Source organism: Mauremys reevesii, linkage group 17 (assembly GCF_016161935.1).
Source record: "Mauremys reevesii isolate NIE-2019 linkage group 17, ASM1616193v1, whole genome shotgun sequence".
NCBI classification, from domain to species: Eukaryota; Metazoa; Chordata; order Testudines; family Geoemydidae; genus Mauremys; species Mauremys reevesii.
The window spans coordinates 31,580,795-31,601,744 of NC_052639.1; positions in this window are offsets into that span (position 1 = coordinate 31,580,795).

Sequence of the window (20,950 nt, forward strand, 5' to 3'; positions counted from 1 at the left end):
TATATAATAGTTTTTCTTTCTATGTACTGTTTAAACAATGAAGCTCTTACTCATCTGTTCTTTTCAATATATATTTTATTGCCATTCTTATCTTTGTGAAGGTCCCTTTTCACCACTCAATCCTGTGTTTATCAGAGAATTGAAAGTAATTAAATTAAACTGTATTAAAACAAAACTCATTTTATGCAACTTCAGTTTCGCTAAAGTTCTAAGCTATAACCCTGAATGTGCAAGGAGCAGATAAACAATATCCAAGAAAAAGAGCTGGAATTTTTCATCTTATTTTCACCTAGTCCTTACTAAGGAAAGTAGCAAACAATTGCCCTTTGTAACGAAACACTGCACCCTACTACAGTACAAACTCAAATGAGCACAGCAGGAGGCTATCGCGGCTATCCACATCTGGCCCTGTTTCTTTACAAACTTCCTTTCTGTAATGATGCTCTGGTAATAAGGGGCAATCAGTCATCAAAGGTAGCTCTTGCCATGGTAGCCAGGTTGCTATTCATTCTCCATAAGTATGCAAATGAACTGGAGGGACAGGGTGCTGAGTGGTGGATCCTCTCTGATGTCACAATGCTACTGCTCAGCCAGCACCAGGTAGCAGCAAATGTGCAGTGTGTATGAGGAGGAGGGTTTCCCAGGGCTCCTGTTTCCCCAAATTTCCTAAAGAAGACAATAACCTAACTACATAGAGCAGGCATTAATGATGATGCCACACACATGATAATTAGTCTCTGACATTTGATTCAAGTCTCGCATGGCTTTTTTAGAAACAAGGGTTCCAAAAAAGGAGAGACCTTGTAAAACAGAAAATGTTGATGCTCTGATGTATTTGCAGTTGTGTTAAAATTGAATACTGTGACGTTACATGTTGGGCAGCGTTTCTGTACGTGCTTGCATGCTAGGCAGCTCAGTAAGGCAGAACAAACTTGGGACTTAGCACCAGTCAGTCAGCAGGTACCCAGTGAGTTGTGCCTCTCTGTTATAGGCAGTAGCCTATGTTCTCTCCCTCTGATTTTTGGGTTCTTATGTGCTATTGTTCTGGTCTTAATAAACAAATTGACAAGATATTGCAAACTTTCAGCAAGAATATTTTATGTTTTCTCTAACTTGTCTGCTTGTGTGCCACAAAACAGAAAAGCCACAGTCTAAAAAAAAAAAAATCTGAAGCCAAAAGTCCTTTCGAAAGAAGAAAAAAAAGAAAGTTTTCCAGCACAACATTTATTTCAGCTGGGAAATGTTGATTCCTTGTAATTGAGACATTCCCTGGGAACACGTCCATCTCAATGAGATGTTGTTTGGTGGGCTTCCCCACCAAAATGGAAGAGTGGAAGAGTTCAAAGGTTGTTGTAGGAGAGTCACAGCCTTGCCACCCTCACTGCCGTCCTGCCTTCAGACCTGGGCTTGGAGGAAGGAGCCACCAACCGTTCTGAAACTACAAGACATTCCCAAATGTGGAGGTGGCCACAGGGTCAGAAGCCCTGAGCCTGGGCACCCAGAGATGTGGCTGAAGCAGAAGCTGCCAAGGCCAAAGCCCTGATCCCAATGACAGGCTGATGCAGTGCACTTGCTTCTGCACTACCTCTGGAGGTGCATCTGATATCCCTACGGAGAGCATCCATACAGGGAAGTCCTGTCCCAAATCCAGAAGACAAACAGCTAGGAGGCACCCACTGGGGTGCTCCTGCCTGAGGAGCTCCCAGCAGGACAGGAGATCGGATTTCACGGGGCAGGGCTAATTCAATCTAGCCAAGAAAGGCACAACAAGAACCAATGGCTGTCAGCTGAAGCCTGAGAAATTCAAATTAAATGTAAGGCACACATTTTTGACAGTGAGAGACACTAGCCACTGGAACAAATTACCTAGGGAAAGGTGGATTCTCTGTTTCCAGCTATCCTCACATCACAACTTGTTGTCATTCTGGAAAGTGCCTTTTAGTGAATTCCTACAAGCGATTGGGCTTAATATGGTGCTAAGTGTGTGAAATTTCATAGCCTGAGAAATAGAGGCCGGATTAGGCCATCAAATTTTCTCAACTGACACCTCTGTGAAAAACTCATTGTGGGGTGAGGAACAGACTCTGCTGTTTTACTGGGTAGCCTGCTTGCTCCCCAGAATCAATAATGACCAAGTGGGGAGATCTTGGGGTGCAACTCAAACATCGAACCGGGCTGGCCAGGGGCAGACATCAGGCCTGCAAGGGAAAGGTGAGTGTGGCAGTGACTTCACAAAGGCCTTTGGCAGGAATTCAGCCTATTGGGCAAAGACGATGAGGCGGATGTGACCTCACAGAGCTCCCTTGACAACAGCCAGGCAGGACAGGGATGGGGCAGGGGGAAGCTCGGAGACCCCTGTAGCCTGGTTGCAGCAAGCCTCCATCTTTGCTGTCTCTCTGTGAGGACCAAGGGGATTGGTGGGAGGAGATTCTTTGTGAGTTTTTCATTTCTGTGTTTAGATTTTGTCGAAAGAAGTCATCACCTGTGTAGAAAGTAAGACAAAATATAGGCTCTGTGTACAAGATAGAGGATTCAAACCTGGGAACCACCAACTCTGAAAAGACTTGGGGTCATGGGGATAATCAGCTCCCCATGAGTTCCCAGTGGCCAAAGGGCAAATGTGACTCTTGGAGCCATACAAAGAGCAGAATCTCAAGTAGAAATAGAGAGGTTCCATATTTGTGTACTGAGCACTGGTGCAACCACTCCTGGAAAATTGTGTCCACTTCTGGTGTCCACAGTTTGAGACAGATGCTCTCACATTGGACAGGGTTCACAGAAGAGCCACATGAATGATGAAAGGATTAGCAAACACTCCTTGTGCTGACAGAGTACAGGAGCTCATTCAAAGAGAAGGTTAAGCGGTGAGCCTAAGGGAAGAAATATTTACTAATGAGCTCTTCACTTAGCAGATAAAGGTTAAGAGCAGACAATGGCTGAAAGTTGAAGCCTAGACCAATTCACACTAGAGAGAAAGCGCGCATTTTTAACCTCAGGGTTTGGAGCCATTCACCAAGGGTTGTGCTGGATCCTCCACAACTGGCCTTTTTTAAAATAAATCAAGATTGTGTGATTTTCTAAACAATCTGCTTTAATTTCTGTGGGAATTATTTTCAGGGAAATTCAATGGCCGATGTTAAATAGAAAGTCAGACCAGAGTGGTTCCTTTCGGCCTTGGAATTTATGAATCTGTGACTCGCTGCGGGTGTTTGAAATTTGTCCTTTTGGGCTTCCCTCTTCCTCCTTTCCTCTTTTCTCATCTTCTCTTTCCTCTTATTCCATTTCTTCCTGCTGATCTTCTTCCTGGGATCAGATAATGAAAGTCTGCATCATCATGGAAATGCACAAGAGGACTGAATTAAGGGTGCCCAGGGCAACACTTATTTGGACATTTGCTAACAAGAGAACATAAAATTTCGTAATCTTTTAATCGTTTTTGAAAATTTTGACTTTGTATTTCCTAATTATTTTATGGTTTATTTTATTGATGAAAGCAAACGTAAGTAACGTTAAATGAAGGTTTTTTTGGTTTGTTAATTTCTCTATTTTTTTCTTAATATATAATAGATTTTTCTTTATATGTACTATTTAAACAATGAAGCTCTTACTCATCTGTTGTTTTCAGTATATATTTTATTGCCATTCTTATCTTTGTGACAGTCCCTTTTTCACCACTCAATGCTGTGTTTATCAGAGAATTGAAAGTAATTAAATTAAACTGTATTAAAACAAAACTCATTTTATGCAACTTCAGTTTCGTGAAAGTTCTAAGCTATTACCCTGAATGTGCAAGGAGCAGATAAACAATATCCAACAAAAAGCTGGAATTTTTCATCTTATTTTCACCTAGTCCCTACTAAGGAAAGTAGCAAACAATTGCCCTTTGTAAAGAAACACTGCACCGTACTACACTACAAACCCAAATGAGCACAGCAGGAGGCTATCCCAGCTATCCACATCTGGCCCTGTTTCATTACAAGCTTCCTTTCTGTAATGATGTTCTGGTAATAAGGAGGCAATCAGTTGTCAAAGGTAGCTCATGCCATGGTAGCCAGGTTGCTAGTCATTTTCCCCAAGTATAAGAACATAAGAACGGCCGTACCGGCTCAGACCAAAGGTCCATCTAGCCCAGTATCTGTCTACCGACAGTGGCCAATGCCAGGTGTTCCAGAGCCAGAAGAGTACCCTGAAGTGACCTACCACAGGACAGGCCCAACAAAGAAAATAACAGAACGCCACTAGCCGTCACCTTCAGCCCCCAACTAAAACCTCTCCAGCGCATCATCAAGGATCTACAACCTATCCTGAAGGATGATCCCTCACTCTCGCAGACCTTGGGAGACAGGACAGTCCTCGCTTACAGACAGCCCCCCAACCTGAAGCAAGCACACACCACACAACAACAATAATAACCAAGGAACCTATCCTTGCAACAAAGCCAGTTGCCAACTCAGTCCACATATCTATTCAGGGGACACCATCATAGGACCTAATCACATCAGCCCCACCATCAGGGTCTCCTTCACCTGCACATCTACCAACGTGATATATGCCATCATGTACCAGCAATGCCCCTCTGCCATATACATTGGCCAACCCAGACTGTCTCTACTGAATAGAATAAAAGGACACAAATCAGGCGTCAAGAATTATAACATTCAAAAACCAGTCGGAGAACACTTCAACCTCCTAGACGCTTGATTACAGACCCAAAGTCGCAATTCTTCAACAAAATAACTTTTCCAAAAAATTTCCCCATGCTAATTTTTCCCTAGTGTTACTCACACCTTCTTGTCAAATGTTTGCTATCCTGATTATCACTACAAAAGTTTTTTTCTCCTGCTGATAATATCCCACCTTAATTGATTAATCTTGTTAGAGTTGGTATGGCAACCCCCATTTTCATGTTCTCTGTATATATATCTTCTTACTGTATTTTCCACTGCATGCATCAGATGAAGTGGGTTTTAGCCCATGAAAGCTTATGCCCAAATAAATGTGTTAGTCTCTAAGGTGACACGAGTACTCCTCGTTCTATAAACTACAATAGGGCAGGATTTCATCCCATGATATCAAAATTCATCTTAGTAAAAGTATCAATGAATCAGTTTGCAGGATTTATATCAAGCATCCTAAAGTAGTTTACATATTGCTCTAATTAAGAGATCATCTCTCTGCTGGAGAATGTTATCTTAGGATAATGGTCTCCGCTGCCGAAGCATTTATGGAAAAAATGTTGACGTGTGATATTTATTTTCAAAACCTAAGGCTTTGATCCTCTCTCAATGTTCTGTTACAATGACTTTGTTTCTGTTCAAATTATCAGAATATATATCTAATAATTTTCTCAGCTGAATGTTCAAGCAGTAACGTAACAGATGTTTCCCAAACAGTTATTGACCTGAAGCATCGTGATTCGTTTAGAACAACTTATTGTTTGATTCAGCCAGTCAGATCAGTTCAGTTTATCCATAAAAACACATCCAGAGAAAGTTGACAATGGTGATGTAGAGAGGGTGGGTGAGAGGGGCTGAGCTGTTGTCTTAAATACTCTTTATGCATCTGATTAATTAGCACAGATTTAATTTAATATACATCTAGTTTAAAATTGGAAGAACTTTACTACTTACTCTCTACTTTCTCTTCATGTAAATTCAAGCATTGCACTATGCAAACTTGGGACAGCTATAATGTTAAAGAACCTGAATCTCTAAATAGGACTCAGGAGGGCATTCGGATAAAAATCCCAGCACCTTCCCTCTTCTGACATTTGGGGAAGAGGAGTTCTCTGGGCTTCTCCCAGGGCATCGCCTGATCCCACTCCCCTATATTTCATATTTACTGCTGATTGATAGATTTAACCCTCCAGTTGGTTTGGTGGCTTTAGCTGGTTTTGTCAAGCTCTGTTATTGTCTCTAATTCCTTCATCAGCACAGGGAAAATACAATGAATCAGCCTGGCTGATTCTCCTCTGTGTGTCTTTAAAAATACCGTGAATTTAAAAGACACTATTATTGTTTATTTTTTGTTTGCACAGGTTCCATTCTGGGAGCTATGTATACAAGTCATTGTTAAACCTCAGGAACATCTGAGTTCAACGCCTTTAAAATAATGTTTGAACTATAAAGAAAATTAAACAGTGATTTCTTTTGAAATGTCAAGCTATTTTGCCCTTTTTCTAAAAAAATTCTCCGTGTCAACTAAGTCCTTGGATTGTTTGAAAACAAAATGTATTTTTGCATGGTAGAAAATTTTATGTTCAATACCCACATGAGTAACTCGTGGGTGCTGGGAATCCTTGCAAGGGGACACAAGGAAGCACTCTCCCTCCTCAGTATGCAAAATGGGAAAAGATCAATGGCTGGAGTAGCTTCCACTGCTCTAATACCCTATTAAAGTCAATGATTTAGGTACATAACTATAGGCACTCAAGTATGGAAATTTTGGCCTATGTGATTTGACCAGGGCCACAGTGGGAGCCAGTGTCAACGCTAGGATTAGTCCTTTGTTCTCATCCCTGAGCCCACTACATACTATATTGCCTCTTCTATTTGTCTGCCCCTTTTTGTGGTCAAACGTCATGCTGGATGCTCAGCAGAAGAACTTGTGATGGTCCTAATGTATCAACGGTAGCCTGAGTGGTGCTGCCCACTCCAGCTGCAAAATGATCTGGGGCCTTCCCAAAAATCAAAGAGCTTCTGGCTGTGATTTGTCAGTCCTCAAAGGCCAGCCAGGTGACTGTAAATAACTTACAATCATTAGGAAAAATTAGTATCAAGATTCCAACTCTAGCAGTCAGACAACATTGGTTCAATTTACAAGAGATTACTTTTTATATTCCTTGGTTCCCCCAAATTAGGAAGGGCCTGTGACCACAGGTCCTGCAGGTACAAAGGGCAGGTCTACATCCCTTTTCTCTTTGTGCATAGTCCTGCCTGCTACCTTTTCAGTTTCAGTTCTGCTACCACAGTACTGATCAGCACATAAGAATAGGAAAGGGCACACACACACCCCTCCTGGTATTGGGAGGGGAACACAGGAATGTTATGTGCTCTTATTCAGCACATAAGAATGTTATGGCACATAGGAATGTTATGGAATAACATAGGAATGCCTTAGGGCACATAGGAAAGGGCACGCTGGTAGCACACGGCCAGGCGGGCCAGTGTGCCTCTGCCTCCCAACGGGGCTGCGCACCTGTGTCTGTCTGTCTCCCCCCCAGCTCCACCAACGTGGCCTGATAGTTCACGCTTGCGATCTGGTCACCCTCCCCCTCCGTCCATCCTTCACTCCCTTCCCTGCGTCTCTCCATCCTTGTCCTCTGTCCCGTCCCCTCTGTCCATCCGTCCCTGCCCCCTTCGTCCCCTCCGTCCCATCCCTGCACCCCCCAGCCCTGTCCTCCGTCCCGTCCCGTCTCCATCCGTCCCTGCCCCCTCCGTCCCCTCCGTCCCGTCCCTGCATCCCCCCAGCCCTGTCCTCCGTCCCGTCCCGTCTCCATCCGTCCCTGCCCTCCGTCCGTCCGTCCTGCATCCCCCAGCCCTGTCCTCCTCGTCCGTCCTGTCTCCATCCGTCCCTCCCGTCCCCTCCGTCCCCTCCGTCCGTCCCTGCATCCCCAGCCCTGTCCTCCGTCCGTCCGTCTCCATCCGTCCCTGCCCCTTCGTCCCCTCCGTCCCGTCCTGCATCCCCAGCCCTGTCCTCCGTCTGTTCCGTCTCCATCCGTCCCTGCCCCTCGTCCCGTCCTGCATCCCCCAGCCCTGTCCTCCGTCCGTCCCTGTCTCCATCCGTCCCCCTCCGCCCCTCCGTCCCGTCCATCCGTCCCCCCCTGTCCTCCGTCCCGTCCGTCTCCATCCGTCCTCCTCCAGCACAGGTGCGCGAGGCGCTGGGTCGCTGACCGCGAGCGGGGGGGCGGGGGGACGTGTCTGGTTCTCTCCCCCGTGTTGTTTGCAGGCAGCCACCCGGCCAATTGGACACGGCTCTCAGCGGCACGCTGCTGCCCTCCCTCGCGATCCTCGCGGCGGGCAGGGAGAAAGCCCTGAGGCAGGCAGGTGTCAGCAATGCGAGTATCCCTCCCCACCCTGCACAGCCTGCCCGGTGCTCCGCGGTGCCCGGTGCTGGATCGCAGCGCAGGGGAGCTGCCCGGCCCCACCTGGCGAGAGTGACCGGGGCTGAGCTGGGCTGCAAATGAACTGGAGGGACGGGTGCTGAGTGGTGGATCCTCTCTGATGTCACAATGCTACTGCTCAGCCAGCACCAGGTAGCAGCAAATGTGCAGTGTGTATGAGGGGAACAGGGTTTCCCAGGGCTCCTGTTTCCCCAAATTTCCTAAAGAAGACAATAACCTAACTACATAGAACACGCATTAATGATGATGCCACACACATGATAATTAGTCACTGAAATTTGATTCAAGTCTCGCATGGCTTTTTTAGAAACAAGGGTTCCAAAAAGGAGAGACCTTGTACAACAGAAAATGTTAAGAACATAAGAAAGGCCGTGCAGGTCAGACCAAAGGTCCATCTAGCCCAGTATCTGTCTACCGACAGTGGCCAATGCCAGGTGCCCCTGAGGAGTGAACCTAACAGGCAATGATCAAGTGATCTCTCTCCTGCCATCCATCTCCATCCTCTGACGAACAGAGGCTAGGGACACCATTCTTACCCATCCTGGCTAATAGCCATTTATGGACTTAGCCACCATGAATTTATCCAGTCCCCTTTTAAACATTGTTATAGTCCTAGCCTTCACAACCTCCTCAGGTAAGGAGTTCCACAAGTTGACTGTACACTGCGTGAAGAAGAACTTCCTTTTATTTGTTTTAAACCTGCTGCCTATTAATTTCATTTGGTGACCCCCTAGTTCTTGTATTATGGGAATAAGTAAATAACTTTTCCTTATCCACTTTCTCAACATCACTCATGATTTTATATAACTCTATCATGTCCCCCCTTAGTCTTCTCTTTTCCAAACTGAAGAGTCCTAGCCTCTTTAATCTTTCCTCATATGGGACCCTCTCTAAACCCCTAATCATTTTAGTTGCTCTTTTCTGAACCTTTTCTAGTGCTAGAATATCTTTTTGAGGTGAGAGACCACATCTGTACACAGTATTCGAGGTGTGGGCGTACCATGGATTTATATAAGGGCAATAATATATTCTCAGTCTTATTCTCTATCCCCTTTTTAATGATTCCTAACATCCTGTTTGCTTTTTTGACCGCCTCTGCACACTGCGTGGACATCTTCAGAGAACTATCACGATAACTCCAAGATCTTTTTCCTGACTCGTTGTAGCTAAATTAGCCCCCATCATGTTGTATGTATAGTTGGGGTTATTTTTTCCAATGTGCATTACTTTACATTTATCCACATTAAATTTCATTTGCCATTTTGTTGCCCAATCACTTAGTTTTGTGAGATCTTTTTGAAGTTCTTCACAATCTGCTTTGGTCTTAACTATCTTGAGCAGTTTAGTATCATCTGCAAACTTTGCCACCTCATTGTTTACCCCTTTCTCCAGATCATTTATGAATAAATTGAATAGGATTGGTCCTAGGACTGACCCTTGGGAACACCACTAGTTACCCCTCTCCATTCTGAGAATTGACCATTAATTCCTACCCTTTGTTCCCTGTCCTTTAACCAGGGGAGGGATAGCTCCGTGGTTTGAGCATTGGCCTGCTAAACTCAGGGTTGTGAGCTCAATCCTTGAGGAGGCCACTTAGGAATCTAGGGCAAAAATTGGTCCTGCTAGTGAAGGCAGGGGGCTGGACTTGATGACCTTTCAAGGTCCCTTCCAGTTCTAGGAGATTGGTATATCTCCAATTATTACCTAGCTCTCAATCCATGAAAGGACCTTTCCTTTTATCCCATGACAGCTTAATTTACATAAGAGCCTTTGGTGAGGGACCTTGTCAAAGGCTTTCTGGAAATCTAAGTACACTATGTCCACCGGATCCCCCTTGTCCACATTTGTTGACCCCTTCAAAGAACTCTAATAGATTAGTAAGACACGATTTCCCTTTACAGAAACCATTTTGACTATTGCTCAAGAGTTTATGTTTTTCTATGTGTCTGACAATTTTATTCCATTGATGCTCTGGTGTATTTGCAGTTGTGTTAAAATTGAATACTGTGACTTTACATGTTGGGAAGGGTTTCTGTAAGTGCTTGCATGCTAGGCAGCTCAGTAAGGCAGAACAAAATTGGGACTTAGCAGCAGTCAATCAGCAGGTACCCAGTGAGTTGTGCCTCTCTGTTATAGACAGTAGCCTATGTTCTCTCCCTCTGATTTTGGGGTTCCTATGTACTGTTGTTCTGGTCTTAATAAACAAATTGACAAGATATTGCAAACTTTCAGCAACAGTATTTTATATTTTCTCTAACTTGTCTGCTTGTGTGCCACAAAACATAAAAGCCACAGTCTAAAAATAAAATAAAATTTGAAGCCAAAGTCCTTTCGAAAGAAAAAAAGAAAAGTTTTCCAGCAGAACATTTATTTCAGCTGGGAAATGTTGATTCTTTGTAATTGAGACATTCCTGGGAACACGTCCATCTCAATGAGATGTTTGGTGGGCTTTGCCACCAAAATGGAAGAAATACTTGAAAATGATACTTGAAATGGTGATGTGAGTTGATAAAATTGGCTGTTGGGAGACAAGCAAGTGATTTAAGGAAGAAGTGAGAAGTTAACTCTGTAGTTGCTAGAGGAACAGCAGTTGAACTTTGTAAAAATGCTAAAGAGGAAAGTTCTTGGTGTCTTTGAAATGTTTGTAAATAAATCCAGGCAAGAAATTATTTGATTGCAATTATTTGGCTATGAACAATGTAGTCAGATTAGCTAAAGAAATGTATATAGTGCTATGTAATTAAAACCCTATTAGGCTCTAAGGGGCCACTATAAGTAGTGATATTTTCTTTCAGTGTTTGAAAGCAGGAGTTAAAAGTAAAAGCAATCAAAATTCTGGTAAAGTTAATTATGTCCCTTTTAAGGTAAGAATCTTTAAGCTGTGAATAGCTTTGGATCCAGAAGCAAGCCAGAAAGCATCTCCATTAATGCAAATTAGCTAACTGATAAGGTAGAAGCCACTGAAACCTGGGCTGCCTATGAAACATATACAAGAAAATACAGGGTAATTCCCCTCTTTTGCCTGAAATCAACAAGGGTATTTGTATCTTTTAAGCAATGACTGACTGCCCAGAAGGGTAGACCTCTGTTTTTGTCTTTCAGATAATCAGAGAAAACTGCTGCCAGCTGAACAGCATTCAACGTACCATGCATTTACTGGCACAATAGGAATTATGTTCTGTGTTCTATGTCCTGTCTTGTGGGGTTTGTCTCGTGGCCAGAATTGCTGTGTTTAATATTTTCATCAAATAGTCTAGTTTAAAATCAAACAGGAGGGTTAAATAAAAAAGCAGATACTTGTTTTATTCAACTTGGAATACAAATTCATTCATTCATTCATGCCCGTCACCCCAACCGGGGTATGGGCCGCCAACAACAGATCTCCATAGTCTTCTATCCTGGGCCATTCGCTCTAGCTGGTTCCAGGTATAGCCCATTTTTTTGCTATCAACCTGAAGGTCGCGTCGCCAGGTATTTCTTGGCGGCCTCTTTTCCGCTTGCCTTGGGGTTCCACTGCAGTGCCTGTCTGGTGATGTTGGTTGGCTGCTTGCGTAGTGTATGTCCTATCCAGCCCCACCTTCTCCTTCTAATTTCTTCCTCTGCTGGGAGTTGATGGGTCCTCTCCAAGAGGTGGATGTTACTGATGGGGTCTGGCCAGCGGATCTGGAGAATCCTTCTGAGGCAGCTATTAATGAAGGTCTGGATCTTCCTGGTGGTTGTTTTGGTTGTCCTCCAGGTTTCAGCTCCATACAGTAAGACTGATTTCACGTTGGAGTTGAACAGTCAGATCTTTATTGCCAAAGACAGCTCTCTGGAGCTCCAGATGTTCTTGAGCTGTAAGAAGGCTGCTCTTGCCTTACCAATCCTTACTTTGATGTCTGCGTCTGTGCCACCCTGCTGGTCGATGATGCTACCTAGGTAGGTGAAGGACTGTACTTCTTCCAGGGGGCTTCCATTCAGTGTGACTGGGTCGTTGCTGATGGAATTGATCCTAAGGATCTTGGTCTTGTCCTTGTGGATGTTGAGGCCAACCTGTGATGACGTGGCTGCCACTACGTTGGTCTTCTCTTGCATCTGCTGTTTACTGTGCGAAAGGAGTGCAAGGTCGTCGGCAAAGTCCAGGTCATCAAGCTGGGTCCACAATGACCATTGGATTCCATTCCTACGCTTGTAAGTGGATGTCTTCATAATCCAATCGATGACGAGAAGAAAGAGAAGTGGTGACAACAAGCATCCTTGTCTGACTCCGGTTTGCACCTGGAAGCTGTTTGTGAGCTGCCCTCCATGGATCACTCTACAGTGTATGCCGTCGTATGAATTCTTGATCAGGTTGACCACCTTTGCTGGGATGCCATAGTGCCGAAGGAGCTTCCAGAGGGTCTCTCGATCCACGCTATCGAATGCTTTCTCATAGTCAACAAAGTTGATGTACAACGAGGAGTTCCACTCCATAGACTGCTCGACTATGATGTGGAGCGTTGCTATCTGGTCCGTGCATGATCTGTTCTTCCGGAAACCTGCCTGTTCATCTCGTAGCTGTGGATCGACGGCATCCTTCATTCTCTCTAAGAGGACTCGGTTGAAGACCTTCCCTGGCACCGACAGGAGTGTGATTCCTCTATAGTTGGCACAGTTGCTGAGGTCTCCTTTCTTGGGGATTTTGATGAGATATCCCTCTTTCCAGTCAGCCGGAATCACTTCTTCTTCCCATATTTTCTCAAAGAGGGGGTACAGCATTTCCACTGAGGCATCCAGGTCTGCTTTCAGGGCCTCTGCTGGGATATTGTCAGGTCCAGCCGCCTTCCTGTTCTTCATCATGGTGATGGCTTTTCTGATCTCGTCTCTGGTTGGTTTATCGCAATTGATTGGGAGGTCCTCGTTGGCTGGGTCGATGTCTGGTGGATTTGGTGGTGCTGGTCTGTTCAGGAGTTCCTCAAAGTGCTCCGCCCATCTGTTCATCTGTAGTTCTATTCCTGTTATAGACTTTCCTGCTTGTCTTTAACGGGACGTTCTGGCTTGCTGAACTTTCCAGACAGTCGCTTGGTAGTATCGTACAGCTGTTTCATGTTACCGCTGTATGCTGCCTGCTCTGCTTCTGCTGCCAGTCCATCCACATAATCTCTCTTGTCCTTCCTAATATTCCTCTTCACTGCTCTGTGGGCTTCAGCATACTCTTTTTGAGTTTTGGCCTTTGCTGCTCTAGTCCTGCTGTTGTTGACTGCTGCCTTCTTCTTCTTTCTGTCTTCTATCTTTGTCAAGGACTCTGCTGTGATCCACTCTTTCTGCTGGTGTTTCTTAATTCCAAGCACTTCCTGGCATGCTGACCTAAGTGTGTCTCTCACTTTCTGCCATCTGTTGAGTACACTGTCTTCCTCTTCCTCAGACCGATCCTGTAGTACTGAAAACTTATTCTTCAGCGTCAATCCAAAATCTTCCTTGGTCTTATGGTCCTTCAGAAGGTTGACGTTGTACTTCGCTCTTCTGTCTGACGCGTCTATCCAGTTCTTCTTCAGCTTCAGCTTCAATCTGGCCACCACTAAGTGATGGTCGGACGCCACGTCTGCTCCTCTTCTAACTCTAACGTCCTGCAAGGATCTTCTGAACTTCTTGCTAATGCAGACATGGTCGATCTGGTTTTCTGTCATGCCTGCTGGCGATACCCAGGTACTCTTGTGGATCCACTTGTGAGGAAAGATGCTGCCTCCTATGACCAGATTGTTAAGTGCACACAGATCCACAAATCTCTCTCCATTCTCACTCATCTCTCCCAGAGCATGGGTCCCCATGACTTGTTCGTATCCGGTGTTATCAGGTCCAATTTTGGCATTAAAGTCTCCCATAAGGATGGTAATGTCTTTGTCTGGGAGAGTCTCTAATATTTTCTGGAGTCTGTTGTAAAAGTAGTCTTTGTCCTCCTCTTCACTGTCATTGGTTGGAGCGTAGCACTGAACAACATTCATCTTAATCCTCTTCATTTTAGTTCTGAAGGATGCTGTGATGATCCTGGGACCATGTGCCTCCCAACCAATCAGTGCTCTCTGTGCCTGCTTGGACAACATGAAGCCTACTCCTGTGTGTGGTGTGCGTCGCTCTCTTCATGTCCTGAATACAGCAACAGCTCTCCTGTCAACAGTCGTCTCTGTCCAGCTTGCGTCCATCTTGTCTCGCTAATGCCTAGTAGGGTCAGGTTGTTGCTCCTCATCTCTGCTGCAACCTGCGCCGTCTTTCCTGACTCGTACATGGTCCTCACATTCCATGTGCCGATGGTAATCCTCCTGGCTGCAAGAAGGGTGATCGGCAGTGGCTTCCTCGGCTTTCACCACCCAGCGTCATGCATCTTCGAGTTGAAGACCCTTCTTTTCCAGGCTAAAAGTCTCTGTTAACTCTATTGTTGGCGTTTCTGTAGCAAGCTGATTTCTACAGGGTGGAGTTGCTAGCCCCACGCCCAACCCTCCTCCTTTACCTGACTTGGGACAGGCAAACTCTCTGGTGGAGTTTTGGAATACAAAGTGTTTGGATAAATCAGGAGAACGTGATATACTAAAGTCTAATACATTTACTTAAGTAAGAAAAAGAAACTTCATTGGCCAGATCTTTTAACTGGAAAAATTCTTGTTAAAATTTGCATACCAACAGTCGTTGGAAGCAAGGACATGAAAAGTTAACCCACTCCCCATATTGCACATGGGATCCTTCTGGCTACCTCAGATTTCTAGCCAGAGGGCTGGGGAGGTGGGAAGCCATTGGACACAAGAGGTTGTACTGAGTGGACTCCTCAAAGTGGGTGTGCTTGTCCTGGCTTGTTGCTCCAAAGCTCTGTAATAAAGTTATTTTACTGGAAGGGTATATGTGGCATACATTGAATAATAAGACTAATGTACTGTATAGTGGCAATGTTTATGTGTTCATTGTTGGGAAAAGGTGTATGAGTGAAGAGTGGAAGTTTCCTTTGTAGGTTAAAAGAAGCCAAGAAGGGGAGAAGGAAAAGAACAGAACAGATTAACTGGGAAAAAAATAGCTAGTATGCTCAGTCTAAAGATAAGACATTGGCCCCATTCAAGGACACTGCTCGCAGCTAAGACTTAGCTGAAAACCAAGAAAAGGTGGGGCTTGAATGTGCCCAAGCAGCTATGAGATCTGCAAAACACTGCCAGGCATCAATGAAATGAGTTAGGTTTCTTTTCTCACAAGTAAGAAGCGCTGCCCAAAGACCCTAGCAGCCCTGCCACTCCTTGGAACCAGGAGCCTGGATCTATGTAAAGGTCCATCAGCGAAAGACTGCTCTGGCTCCACACTGGAAAGGCCCTTTCTGAGTCCTGTTAACCACCAACACTTCCATGAAGTGCCAAGGACTACCTGCCTGGACCCATGATTCTCACTGCAAAAAGACCCCTCCACCTTGGGAGGATTCTCCTACTGATGATTGGCCTATTTCTCCTTCTAGCTTTGCTGTGCCTTCTGGACAGCAGGGAAAAAGGACAAGGTGAAGTGCTAGTAACCTCTCCCTTGTCCACTGACAGACCTACTGTGCCTTTGGATTTTCTTCAGAAGCAAAACCATGACAGGGTGATGTGCTGGTAACCTCTCCCCTGTAGGATGCCCTACCACGATTGTTTCGGAAAAAGAAGGGACACTTGCTCCACCGAAATTGCCAAAGTCCAGGAATTCCTGACTAGAAAGGACATTAAGAACTCAGCCTGGTGGAGAAACAAAGAATTATACACTAGCAGGAAGAAATTTGTGGGACCCATGCTTGGGAATGTGGTATTGATTGGATGTTGGGGTTTATTTTACAGGCTGTGCCCTGTGTTTTGGATAAATCCTTCAGCATGTATTGCCCTCCTAATTGGATTTTAAATGACAAGTACCAAAGGCACCTTGTTGCCACTGCCCCTGCCATGTCCTCCATTACACTGTTACCCCTGTAATATATCCTGTCTGTTACAGCTCCATTTTGTTTCTTAAAGCTGTCCCCTTACTCCATTTTGTTCTTGTTCTCCTCTATGGCCGCCCCTCCTGGCTGTTAAGTTGTTTACCAGGGCCTCTGCCCTTCTCAAAGGAGGGCCCCTTAAGTTGTCTAACCAGAGCCATTGCCCTTCTCAAAGGGATGGCCACTTATGCTAAGTGGGACCACTGCCCTGTTCAAAGGGTTAGTCCTGGTATCACCTTGTTAAAACCTGGGCTTGGTGTAGGGTGGCCACTGTCCAGAGCTGCAAGACCTATTGTGTTTTTAGGATCCTGGGCATGAGTCATACCTCTGGGCTCAGGGCTAGTCCAAACATCCCTCTGTGGCTGCCTGCAGTTTTTTCTGCCTCCCTCCTCCCTGTAAGAGGGAGCCAATCAAGTAACTGGCGGGAAGCTGCCAGGGTTTGCCTTTAAAAACAGACATTTTTGAACAGACTTCAGAAAGGTTCTTGCATTGCTGCCTGGTCTGATCAACCAGGGTTCTGGGGTCCTTTCTCTGCTCTCGTTTTATTTTTGAGCGTATCCCCGTTTTAACCCCACGAAGAACAAATTGCTGCCTGAGAGATCTCCTGATTATCAAGACTGTACCGAGCCTTCTGATGTGCTTGCTGTTTCTGCCTCTGCTGCTGCCTTGGGGGATGGTAAGAATCCCTCTGTGAGACTTTCTATACTTTTATTTTATTATTTTAGCTGCTGGCTCTGTCTCCCCAGCACACAGACTCAAGCTAAACCTTGGTCTGTGTCCTAAAACCTCTCTTACAAACAACCCCCCCGCATCCTGGCTGCTGGCTCTGTCTCCCCAGCACACAGACTCAAGCTAAACCTTGGTCTGTGTTTTAAAATCTCTCTCTTAAACCCCGTGGCACTCTGCCACTGAAAATAAGTTTGTGCTGCTGCTAAGTTCTGCTCCTGTGGGCTTTGCCTTGGACTGTTTTCAGCTGTATCCACTGCTGCAGTCACCGCCCCCCCTCTTTGGAGCTGTGTCCTGGACACACACCACTCAGCCCTCTGGAACTATCCTTAGCATAAGGTGCACCCATTAAGTTAAGTTTAGCATTATACTTTGTAAGTTAGGCTTAGAGAATTGTTGCATTGTGTTTTAATTTGTGTAGTCTTGGTTAAGTTAGCTCATAGATCAGATTTTGCTGTGTTCTGTATAATTGTAATTGTCTGTCTTCCCACTGCAAACATCCCCCCCGCCCAGCTTCTCTGTGTCTTTTACCTTGTTACACTCTCTCTGCTGCTTAAGCTTGCAGCCTGTTTGTTCTGTCTCACTAAGTTTAAATCTCTAGCATAAAACCCCATTGGTTACTTTCTTCCTCTCTGATACCCCTCACATTCTACATTTACACCACTGTGACACATTTTACCTGAAATTGTTTGTTATTTAACACATTTTACCCATAACTGTTAGTTGGTTATATGCTGCTGTGACACACCTTTTTACATAGAAATCGCTAGCTACCTGTTACATTTATACCTCAGTGTTAACTGATTACCCACTGTATTGTATCCTACTGTGTTGTACCCACTATTGAAACCCCTTACTGTTCACCAAAGAAACCCCTCCCCAATTGTCTACCTTAACAACCCCATACCCCTCACTGCTGGGATAAGGAACAATTGAGGCCGTCACTGAAGTGAAGGAGGAGATGATTTTCTGACAGGGAGGGACAGCACCTCTCAAAGGTGTTTGGCAGGCAGCCTCCTTCCCAGGTCTGTCCCAACAACACCCAGTTGAAAGGACCCTCCCAGCGCTCCTCAGCCCGATGAAAAGGGCGAGTGAGTGAGCGTGGGGAGAGCGGCGACGGAGGGAGATGGATTGAGCGGGCCGGGACCTCTGCGAAGGGGCGGGATGAGGGTGTTCAGTTTTGTTGGGTCAGAAAGTTGGCAACCCCAGATCCAGGGAAACAACTCAAACACCCAATGAGTCTGGCCAGGGCAGGACATCAGCTTTGAGGGGAGGGTGGGTGTGGCAGTGACATCACAAAGGCCTTTTGCAGGACCGCGGCCTATTGGGCAAAGGTGGTGGGGAGGGTGACCTCAGAGAGAGACCCCGACATCAGCCGGGCAGGACAGAGGTGCAGGGCCAGGTCTGTCTCTGAGAGCCCCGGCTCTGCTGCATAAGTCTCCTTCGGGAGGTCTCTCCTCGAGGGCTGAGAGAGAATTCAGATTCATGGATGTGAGCATGAGGAGGAAACACTGGAGTTTTCTCCTTTCCTACCATGGATTGTGCTGAAAAAAAACTTCCCTTTGAGAAGGTAAGAGGCTCAGAGACGTTTGGAACCTGTTCAGTCTGATCCACCTGGCGCAGGCAGCATTCTAGGCACAGACAGCACTGGCTTCAGGTGGCAGAATTTGATTTCCTCCTAGGTTTTGATGGTTGGAATCCCTGGGGACATTGGGGTTTGTCCTTTTGGTTTCTCTTTTCCTCTTTCCTCCCTCCTTTCCCCTCTTCTCTTGCTTCTTTTTTCCCTTTTCCCAGCTTCCCTCCCTCTACCGAAGAGGGATGTGTGTGGAGTGCGGCAGGGGAGGGGTATTGCTCTCATTGCAGCGGTCCTCACCAAGAGGTGGGGCTGGATCTGAGAGTGATCCCCTGTGATGGTGACCTGGGCCGTCCTTTGGGACATCTGGTGAGACCCCTCAGCCTCCTGCCCCTCAGAGTCTCAGTGGTGATTGGCCGAGCAGGGGGCTATTGAGAGTGAGGAGACTCAGGTCCTTTTGGTCTTTTTTCAAATCAGGCAAAGAAGTCACAGCCGATCCAATGTACGGGATTAATCTTGCTGCTTCTCTCCATTAATTGTCTCTTAGCAGGTGATGATTTCCTCTAATGTTCTAGGTCTTCTAAAATACTTGCTGAATAATTCCACTGAACCACTGTTGGTCTGTAGCTCACTTGAGAGCACTTTCTTCTGATGAGTCAATGTATGAAATTCAAGATCTGAGAGAGAGTTTGAATGTCAGGAGCAGTGTTTCCTCTAATTTGCTATGTCCGTGTGCGGAATGAATTTTGCTGAGTGCACCAATACGGAGGTGAGGTGTGACACCTCACCTGTCTATTGGTGCTCATTCCAAACTTCATTCTGCAGATGGATCGTGTGTGGGGGGGTGAGGCGTAAGGCTTAGGAGTGTGGCGGGGTCGGTGGTAGAGCAGTGGGTGGGGTGAAAGGGCTCTGTCTGGGGGAGCAGTGTGTGGGGTGGGGTTGGGGATGAGAGGCTGAGAGCTGGAGTAAAGGGTTGGGGTGCAGGGGTGTGAGGGCTCCGGCTAGGGATGCGGGCTCTGGGTTGGGGCTGGGAATGAGGGTTTGGGAAGTTATGCTTCAGTTTTCCCCTTCTAAACTTAAGTCCTGTCTAACCTACAGGACGCTATGGGAATAAGACACCATGCTTTGTGGTGACATGACAAGAGCAGAGGGTGTGAGAACTACAGCAACAGAGATGGGAGGGGTTAGAGTCAGATTGTTTCAAATGCTGCATCCGTCGACTGACATTAAACAGCAACGATTAGCTAACACAAAGTAGAAAGGAATTCTCTGCTAAAGATTCAACCTGCCACTTTGGACAACTCCACCCCTTCCTGACTGGAGTGTGCTCACAACACCCCCTCCACACACACACACACACAAGCCCACAGCTGGGCACCCAGCACAAAGCAAGGGAGGGGTTGCTTGGCTTACACTGGGCTACAATTTTTCAGAGGTCGTCTGCTTCAGAGATCAAATGTGCTATTTAGAATGTATTTTGATGTGCTCAATTCAAATATGACAAAACAACTGATTGGCTTCTGTTTCTAAGATATTTAAGTTTTTACATTTTATGTCTATGTATATTGTGTAGATAGCAGAGTTTTAATCATCAATTTTAATCCTAGGTATTTTTGTGTTTATGGTCGCTTTACATGATAGTATTTCACCTCTCCTGTTTATGTAACAATTTAAAAATCAGCAAAAGGGTTATCTAGCTAAAATGTATTATGAAACAAAAGGCAAATACTATTCTGTACATAGTTTAGTCCTATTCAGTCTCTACTCAGCACTTCTTGGCTTGTCTCTTGTATTCATTAAATGGAGCATCTCCTGTCACTGTCCAGCAATAGTCTGCCAGCATTGATGGGCTCCAATTGACCTGATAGCGGTTCTCCATTGTTGCAATGTCCTGGTGAAATCGCTCACCGTGCTCGTCACTCACTGCTCCATGATTCGGTGGAAAAAAATCTAGATGAGAGTGCAAAAAATGTCTCTTTAGTGACATGTTGCAACCAAGGCTTTTGTAAGCCTTGAGGAGGTTTTCCACCAACAACCTGTAGTTGTCTGCCTTGTTGTTTCCGAGAAAATGTATTGCCACTAAGTGGAAGGCTTTTCATGCCGTCTTTTCCTTGCCACGCAGTGCATGGTCAAATGCATCATCTCGAAGTTCATGAATCTGAGGACCAACAAAGTCACCTTCCTTTATCTTAGCTTCACTTAACCTTGGGAATTTTCCACGGAGGTACTTGAAAGCTGCTTGTGTTTTGTCAATGGCTTTGACAAAGTTCTTCATCAGCCCCAGCTTTATGTGTAAGGGTGTTAACAAAATCTTCCTTGATTCAACAAGTGGTGCATGCTGAACACTGTTCCTCCCAGGCTCCAATGACTGTCAGGTGGCCAACCTTTCTTGATGTAGTGGGAATCTGTTGCACGACTATCCCATTCGCAGAGAAAACAGCAGTACTTTGTGTATCCAGTCTGCAGACCAAGCAAGAGAGCAAGAACCTTCAAATCGCCACAAAGCTGCTTTATGCACCTCAAAAGTTGTTTCATGTTGTCCTAGGTTTCCTTCATATGGACTGCATGACCAAGTGGAATTGATGGCAAAACATTGCCA